The sequence below is a fragment of the Cornus florida genome, unplaced genomic scaffold, assembly GCF_030987335.1.
Source record: "Cornus florida cultivar Cherokee Brave unplaced genomic scaffold, ASM3098733v1 CherokeeBrave_3.0.0_Hap2_Chr08, whole genome shotgun sequence".
NCBI classification, from domain to species: domain Eukaryota; kingdom Viridiplantae; phylum Streptophyta; class Magnoliopsida; order Cornales; family Cornaceae; genus Cornus; species Cornus florida.
Genome location: NW_026775578.1, coordinates 11,003,559 through 11,012,341, shown reverse-complemented (window position 1 = coordinate 11,012,341; position 8,783 = coordinate 11,003,559). Strand labels below are relative to the sequence as shown.

The 8,783-nt window shown below is 29.6% G+C and overlaps 1 long non-coding RNA gene across 3 annotated transcripts; it reads right to left on the bottom strand.

Moving 5' to 3' along the window:
* Window positions 1-2,025: 2,025 nt before the first annotated feature.
* LOC132269334 (uncharacterized) lies at window positions 2,026-5,006 on the bottom strand. 3 transcript variants are annotated; one of them, XR_009469467.1, is made up of 5 exons: window positions 4,792-4,996; window positions 4,208-4,274; window positions 3,377-4,125; window positions 2,855-3,202; window positions 2,026-2,819 (listed from the first exon to the last, which is right to left on the bottom strand). It is a non-coding gene; the product is annotated as an uncharacterized LOC132269334 (long non-coding RNA). The 3 variants fall into 3 exon arrangements; XR_009469468.1 differs by having other exon boundaries at window positions 2,026-3,202; window positions 4,208-4,299; window positions 4,792-5,006; XR_009469466.1 differs by having other exon boundaries at window positions 2,026-3,202; window positions 4,792-5,001.
* Between the last annotated feature and the right edge of the window lie 3,777 nt (window positions 5,007-8,783).

Sequence of the window (8,783 nt, the reverse complement as noted above, 5' to 3'; positions counted from 1 at the left end):
TGCTTTCTTTATATATATATATACCCTAATTTGACAGATAGACATACTGAAATATATGGGTTTTGAACTTCTGATTCTTGTAGATTTTGTAGTTTGCAGTTGGAGAGAGGGAGAGGCCAGGTTCAAAGTTGAGAACGAGAATAGAGATGGAGGCGATTAGGGAGGCTGAAATGATTTGCCCTAAATATATATATATATATATGTGTGTGTGTGTGTGTGTGTGTGTATTTCTGGTGGCTATTAATTACAGCGGGGTTAGTTAATTTAGAAAAAAAAAAAAAAAAAAAATTAAAACAAAACCCCATTACATTCAAGATAGCAGTTGCAGAGAGAGAGGGGGGGGGGGGGGGGGTGATAGAAATGGAGGCATTGCGGAGGCTGAAATGATTTGCCCTAAATATATATATATATATATAGGCCATCATTCATGGGCTTATAAATTACAGACCTTGGTTAGTTGATTTAGAAAGAAAAAAAATTAAAACAAAACCCATTACATACAAGTTAGCAGTTGCAGAGAGAGAGAGAGAGAGAGAGAGAGAGAGAGAGGGGTGGGGAGAGTAACAAGAACAGAGATGGAGGCATTGGGGTGGCTAAAATGATTTCCCCTACTAACCCCACAAAAAAAGGGTAAAACAGTAATTTTAATTATTATTTTCTTTTATTTTCTCTCCCCTTTGTTATCCAAACAAGAATATTACCCATTCCTTTTTTTTTTCTCCTATCTATCCAAATATGAATATAAATTATAGCTTTCATTTTCTTTCATTTCCTTTCTTTTCTTTTCTTTTCTCTTATAATTCTTTCCTTTCTTTTCTCTCCTGTGTATCCAAACGAAGCCTACATGTTCAATCTGTGTGCTCCAACTTGAGGAGGGTGTTAGAGAGTTGGGTTATTAGGCCTTATTGTATTAAAGGCAGTTTTATTTTCTTGCTATTTATATATAATTTTAGAGTGATGTAGAATCTGTCGTAGGTTTTATTCTACCCTACGAGAATAATGTTTCTCCTCTTCTCTCCCTTTTCTTCTCTTTTTATTTACTCACAAACCCTATAACACAATCTCACAAATTTCAACTTAATCTTGATTCATTTATATTGTGTAAAGAGTTTGAAGATGATAGAGATCTGAAATTTATTTAAGTTCAATGGTGATTTCCCCAGGTAGATGGTACCTCTGTGTATATGTATATATTCACGGCCCTATGTAAAATATTACATTACTAATTAAAGGAGTGCTAAGGGCAGTTCTATTTGTTGCATATGATGTATATATCAATCAATGAAAAAACAAACCCACAATGAAAATGATTCATCCAAGTAATTGCCTACAGTTCAAGTTCTAAAGTTTGACCAATGGCCAATAATCTAGCGGTATCAGCCTCTTATCTCTCAAAGAGAGGTCACGAGTTCAAGTCTCAGAAGAAATATATGTATCTAAGTATCAACGAGAAAAAAATAATAATAAATAAATAAATAAAATTAAAAAAAAAAAAATTTTCCTAAAGTGTGCAAGTCAAATGAAAAGTCCATTTGAACTCCGAAATAGGCTCTCATGATGCCACCCACATGTCGGGATGAAATAGGCAAAGAGCGGCGAGGTCCATTGAAAGTGGAGGGCTAATTTGCTCAACTCTTGGGGCTTCGGTCCAGTTCTCGGTTTCGACTTCGCAAGGTTAATTTATTGAATTGAAAGGACGTTCGAATCCACATGCAACAATTAGATGGGCAACAATAAATAACAAGTAAACTTTGGGATGGTCAAATATCAATTTCTTTTTAAACAGTTTTTTAGATTTAATTTGACCAAATGTACATGTTCATTGACAATTTATGTTATCAATCCACACCCAGTTAACTTTAAACATGTCCAATAGACAATATTAAAACAATTTATGTACCTTTAACCCCAATCATTCACAAATGTTTAGCCGATTTGACCCAGATGTCAACACTTTGAAATATAAATAACATGATTAATTTTTTTGTTCAATGGTAAAATTCTAGTGTAATGTACTTATGAGGATTTTTGAATTTTTTTTTTTTTTTTTTTTTTTTCAATAAGTAAAATTGTATTAGAAGGCGTTCAAAAAGGAACGCGTCCCAAGAACAGTACACACTTCTGAGGATAGTTTAAGCACATGTCAGGCATAGAAGACAAACAAGTATGAGAGTCCGTCTCACATTCACGAACTATTAGAGAAAACAAAACAGTCTAAACCTTGGTGACAAAATACCAATGAAACATCAATTGCCACTGATAGTGTTACTAAAACCACTGGAAACACAACTAAATTCTGGCTCACATTCAAGAACTATTAGAGAAAACAAAACAGTCTAAACCATGGTGACAAAATACCAAGGAAACATCAATTGCCACTCACAGTATTACTAAAATCACTGGAAACACAACTAAATTCTGGCTCACATTCAAGAACTATTAGAGAAAACAAAACAGTCTAAACCATGGTGAAAAAATACCAAGGAAACATCAATTACCATGATAGTGTTACTAAAATCACTGGAAACACAACTAAATTCTGGTTTACATTCAAGAACTATTAGAGAAAACAAAACAGTCTAAGCCATGGTGACAAAATACCAAGGAAACATCAATTACCACTGATAGTGTTACTAAAATCACTGAAAACACAACTAAATTCTGGCTAAGTCATGTTATATCACTGTACCTGAGCATATTAAGATTAGAAGCTACATTATCGGATAATCAAACACTTCGATCGAAACCTGGCGTAAGGCAGAGAGAAAGCCTGGAAATATGTGCCCCAACTCCATGGCTACATCTTCTTCAAGATATATCTAATTGAGACAACACAAAAAGTAAAATGGCATACCAGTTCCTTAAATTTCTTTGCATGGTCACAACCATGATGGGTTGTATTATCAACAAAACGAACCAAATCAGACATACAAGATTTGTATTGGTTTACACTTCCAGCCTCATTTTCTTGATACTGTAGAACCTCATGAGGAACACACTCTTGTCGCTTTTTATGAGCCATGCGAACCTTATCTATCCAATTTGCCTTTCCCCATGGATTGATCAACTTTTGATTGATTTTCTGGTCAGTGTTAAAAGTATAATCCATGTGATGATATCCCAAATGATGGCAGAGAGCCACAAAGTATTGAAATCTCTCTTTCTCATTCAATAACAAAGGGTGTTTCAATAGCGGGATGCTCTGTAAAATTAACATGACCAATTACTACTAACTTGAAGCAATAAATGAATCTAAGATTGAAAAAACTAGTATATACTAAGAGAAATAAATGAAAAACTTCGAGCAATAAAAGAATGTAAGGGCAATAATTGAATAGATTAAAAGAAATGTTAATATAAAATTCAAAGAACATACTTAGAGGTCTTGTAATTGTAGAATGGATTCCAATCGTGAGGCCTAGACGGATGATTGTTTAGGCCAATATGACGGAATATGAACTTTTTGAATTTTCCAAGGTCTTCCGTTTTGTTCTGCCTTCATTTCATCCATAGAAGGAATGATGAGATGCATCTTTCCTCCCCGCATAACATATGAGCCATCATGTAGAACATTTCCATGGGCTCTACCCATTTTGCATAGATACCCTATTGCATCTAGAATGTTTATGGAATTGATAATAAAAAATTGTATTATTATAATATACTACTCAAATAAAGAAAGGAGTTTTTTGAAATAAAAAAATATTCTTATCTCATAATCGATTCAATCCAGAACTCCTTGAATTCATAGTCGCCGAATGTGTTTACAAAAAAAGGCTGACTCTCAGCTTCTATGTTGTTTCCAAGCTTCAACCACTCAACAAAATAGGAATCAAATCCTTCATGACTAATCACAATCACTTCTTGGTTGAAGTCCACACCAACATCAGTCTGTCTCAACAGATATGGAGTTCTGAATTCCTTCAACATCAGTATTGAATCAATGGCCACTCTCTCATATCTTCATTTTCTGCGCAAACACCAAAATCGAGCATCTTCTTTCATTCGTCCATGTTTTACTATTACTCCCTTCCACAGTTTTCCCACCCAGGCTTCTTTGCATTCAAATTCAAAATAATAGCTCCTCACACCAGATCTGTAACCTTCTAGTATTGATTCTTTATCCTAAAAATTTCAGCATTATAACAATTAGAACTAAATTTGAATTACAAATTGAAATAACATTAGGCTAGAACTTGAATTATACCTTAGCTTTTCCGACCGAGTCTTAGCCTGTTCTCTCATCTTTATATATGAACGGTCTATTTGGTAATCTTCAAGATCAGGTAAACAATCATACTATTAAAAAATAAAAAATAAAAATAAAATCCTCTAATTGATCACAAATCACAAATCACAGAAGTCAGTAACAATAACACAGAATAACATAATTGCAACCCCTTAAGTAACTAAACAGTGTATGTATATCAGGGTGGAACCCAAAATCACCACTGATTTTGCATTGTTCCTTCATACAATATACATTCACTTGGGTTGCATAATTAATCTCATCAAAATATAACATAAACAAAAAAAAAAATTATCTTTTAACAGTAATCACTAAGGTTACAGAAGTGAAACAATAAGAAAGTAATTAACATTTGATGAAACCCCCAATCTGCAACCAATTTAATGAAACAAGAACAATTTAAAGAAAACCCCCAAACCCCCAATTATGAACCGAAATTATCTACCATGCAAATCACGACACAAACCAGCCAAATGATAAACCCTAACCCCCAAAAAAGAAATGTAACCCTACCGATATATAATATGGTCAAGATTACTTACAAATTGATGACGATCAGCAAACAAGCACAACACAAACCCTAGTTTCTGCAGAAGAAATTGCTGTGATTCAGACTTTCTTGTGATTCAGACCGACCAGGACTTGCCCTAACCTTTTTTTTTTTTTTTCATCCCCTATCGGCCTCAAAATTTGAGGCCCTCAATACCCAAACCAAGACTTGCCCTAACTTAAATTTTTTTATTTTTTTCATATATAAATGTAACTAATGTATCACGTCATAATATTACATTAAAATATTAACGGGTCAGTTACTTAGCGATATCAACCTTTTATTTATCAAGAAATTAAGATTTAAGTTTCAAAATAGACATTTATACGTGAATACTAACTAAAAAAAATAATAACATTATAATAAAATATAATAATAATTTTATTATAATAAAAATACTTAGAGCTATATTTATATTTAGGAATGAATTAAAAATAAAATAAAATAAACAAAATTGTTTTGACCTTAACTTCATGTTTAGAAAAGAGTTAGAAATATAATAAAATAAAAAAAAGTAAAGTTGTTTTAACATTAAAGAATTCTGAGCATAATATAATTTAGGATCAAATATTCTTACACACCCCCCCTCAAAAGGAGGTCAGACGAAACTTACATATTTTTTTTTATAAAGGCACTCCCCCGCTAAAAAGACGAAATTACTCTTAATATTAAATTCAAATTTATTATAAAATATCAAACATATTAAAAGGACACAATTACCCCCAAAAAAACCCAAATTCTCTCACAAGTCTCATCTCTCTGACACCTCTCTCTCTCCTCCTCCTACGCCGCCTCTGTGTGTAAAGTCCTTTTTCATTATATATATGTACCAAAGTGTTTGATAATTATAAAAGGCAGTAATTTCGTGAAGAAGACGAAGTCGAGAACTGGCAATCTGAAAAAGCCAAAGTAACCGATCTCGCCGGGCGGGATTGTGAGTTTCCTCAACTCTCTCTTCACCGCCGGAAACTCATAGAAGGCGAATCCTTCGCCGGAGACTACTATGCGAAACAATTAGACGGTGGATTTTGCGGCGGATCGAAGACAAGCAGATCGGCGACGGATCGAAGATGCCGTCGATGAAGAAGACAAGCAAATCGACGGTGAAGTGTTGTAAAGTCCTCCCGATCCAGGGGTAGGCGCCAGAGTTAGAGATGGTCCGGGAGCCATCGCGTCTAATATAGGCAGAACCAGAGCTGAGCCGGAGCTATGCCATCACGTCTACTATCTGAACGGCAGCAGTGCCGCTCCGGCGGCAAGAACAGATTCGGAATTTGGGGGGGAGTATGGCCGAAGGCCGGAACCGGAAGGACCAGGATACTGCTCTTGGCATGCCCGAAGGTCTGAGTTTGAGCAACCCAATTCGAAGTATGGATCTGAGTATGGTCTAGCACTGTCTGGTCCACCGTATGTCCATTGAGAGAGGAGACTGTCGATATTTTTAAATTTTTTTTTTTTACTTTTTTTTTATGCATAAATTCGTGAGGGTAAATTGGTTCAATTTTTTAAATTGCAAAGTTAAACAGTCCCCTAAACGGTCAAATGGTAATTTGATCAATTTCTCATGTAAAGATTGTCTTTGTTCACTTTTGAACTTTCAAGAGATGTCTTTATCCAAAAAAACAGATAAGTTTCATCTAAGTGTCATTTTGACAAACTTCACAAGGTGTTAATGTACTTTACCCTATAATTTATTTTAATTGATAATTTATAGGATTTATTTTAATTGGTGCCTTATTTTATTATTTGGTAAATTATTTTATTATATTATCTATAAATGATTTGAATCATAACTTGTTTTAGTTGTTCTAATAGTTTTATATAAATTTTTTTATTTTAATTCCTTTTATTTATTTTTTTTTTTTTATTTTAATCAATTATATTAGATATAAAATAAAATAGAAACAGTAAAGTTGTTTTAACCTTTAAAGAATTTCAAGCATAATAGTATTTTTTTTAATTGGTAATTAAGAGGATTTATTTTAATTGTTAACTTATTTTATTATTTGGTAAATTATTTGATAATTTATTTTATTATTTGGCAACTTATTTTATTAAATAATTACTTATTTTATTTTTATAGGTAACTTGTTTTAATTGTTGTAAAATTTTATAAAAACTTTTATTTTAATTCATTTGATTTATAGAAACTCTTTTATTTTAATTCATTTCATATCAATTAATAAATATTTTTGTATATTAATAAATAAATACTAAAATAATGAAAATTTTTACACTTTTAATAATACTAGGAAAAGGCACGTGCAATGCACATGTTGAATGTCTTGTAACTTATACTAATTATGTATTAGATTGAAATTGATATAAAAATTTATCATATAGAGTTTGTGAGTTTTTGGAAGACCCTAGGTTATATTTTATTTTGTTTAAATATATCATTATCTAATGTGATAGACTTTTATATAAAATAAAATAGGTAATTTGTGGTAGAGTTATTTTAGTTTATTTAAATATATCCTTATTTAATTAGATTTTCTTTTATTAAAAAACTCATAATAAATAGATAAATACACGTTATATGTGATAAAGTTTTAAAGAGAATAAAATAGCTAATTTGTGGCGGAGTTTTATCATACCTTTCTCGGCCTTTTGGTTTTGAAACTTTTTAAAAAAAAAAAAAATTCATAATAAATAGATAAATAGGTAATTTAGGTTAAAGTTTAATAGAAATTCTTTTAAAAACTCTTTTTATATTAATTAATAAATATTTTTTTATATTAATAAATAAATACTGAAACACTGAAACTCTTTACACATTTAATAGTAGTATAGATATAGATATAAATATTCAGGAAAAAAAAAATAGATATAGATATAGATATATCGGTTATATGCGATAGAGTTTTATATAAAATAAAATAGGTAATTTATAGTAGAGTTTTATAGAAATTAATTTTCTTTAAATATTTCCTTATCAAATTAGGTTTCCGTTAATTGCTAACTTATAGGATTTATTTTAATTGTTAAATTATTTTATTATTTTATCTATATATGATTTGAAACATCCTGATTGAATTTGAATTAAACAATTACCTATTTAATTTGAATCGGTAATTTATTTAATAATTTGAAGCATCTTGATTGAATTTTAAAAAAATAATTTTCTATTTAAATTTAATTGGTAAGTTATTTCATTATTTGGTAAATTATTTTATCTATTTAATTTTAATTGGTAATATATTTAATAACTTGAAATTAACATCTTGATTGAATTCCAATTAAACAATTACCCATTTAATTTTAATTGATAATTTATTTTATTATTTGGTAAATTATTTTATTTTAAAAATTAACTTGTTTTAATAATGATTTGAAAAACCTATCAATTAAACTATTACCTATTTAATTTTAATTGATAATTTATTTAATGATTTGAAGCATCTTGATTGAATTTTAATTAAACAATTACCTATTTAATTTTAATTGATAATTTATTTTATTATTTTGTAAACTATTTTATTAAATAATTACCTATTTTATTTTAATTTGTAACCTGTTTTAGTTGTTTTAATAATGATTTGAAATATCTTGATTGAATTTTAACTAAATGTTAGCAATTAACGGAAACCTAATTTGGCAAGGAAATATTTAAAGAAAATTAATTTCTATAAAACTCTACCATAAATTACCTATTTAATTTGAATTGATAATTTATTTAACAATTTGAAGCATCTTGATTGAATTTAAAATAAATAATTTTCTATTTAAATTTAATTGGTAAGTTATTTCATTATTTGGTAAATTATTTTAGCTATTTAATTTTAATTGGTAATATATTTAATACTTTGAAATTAACATCTTGATTGAATTTGAATTAAACAATTACCCATTTAATTTTAATTGGTAATTTATTTTATTATTTGGTAAATAATTTTATTTTAAAAATTAACTTGTTTTAATAATGATTTGAAAAACATATCAATTAAACTATTACCTATTTAATTTTAATTGGTAATTTATTTA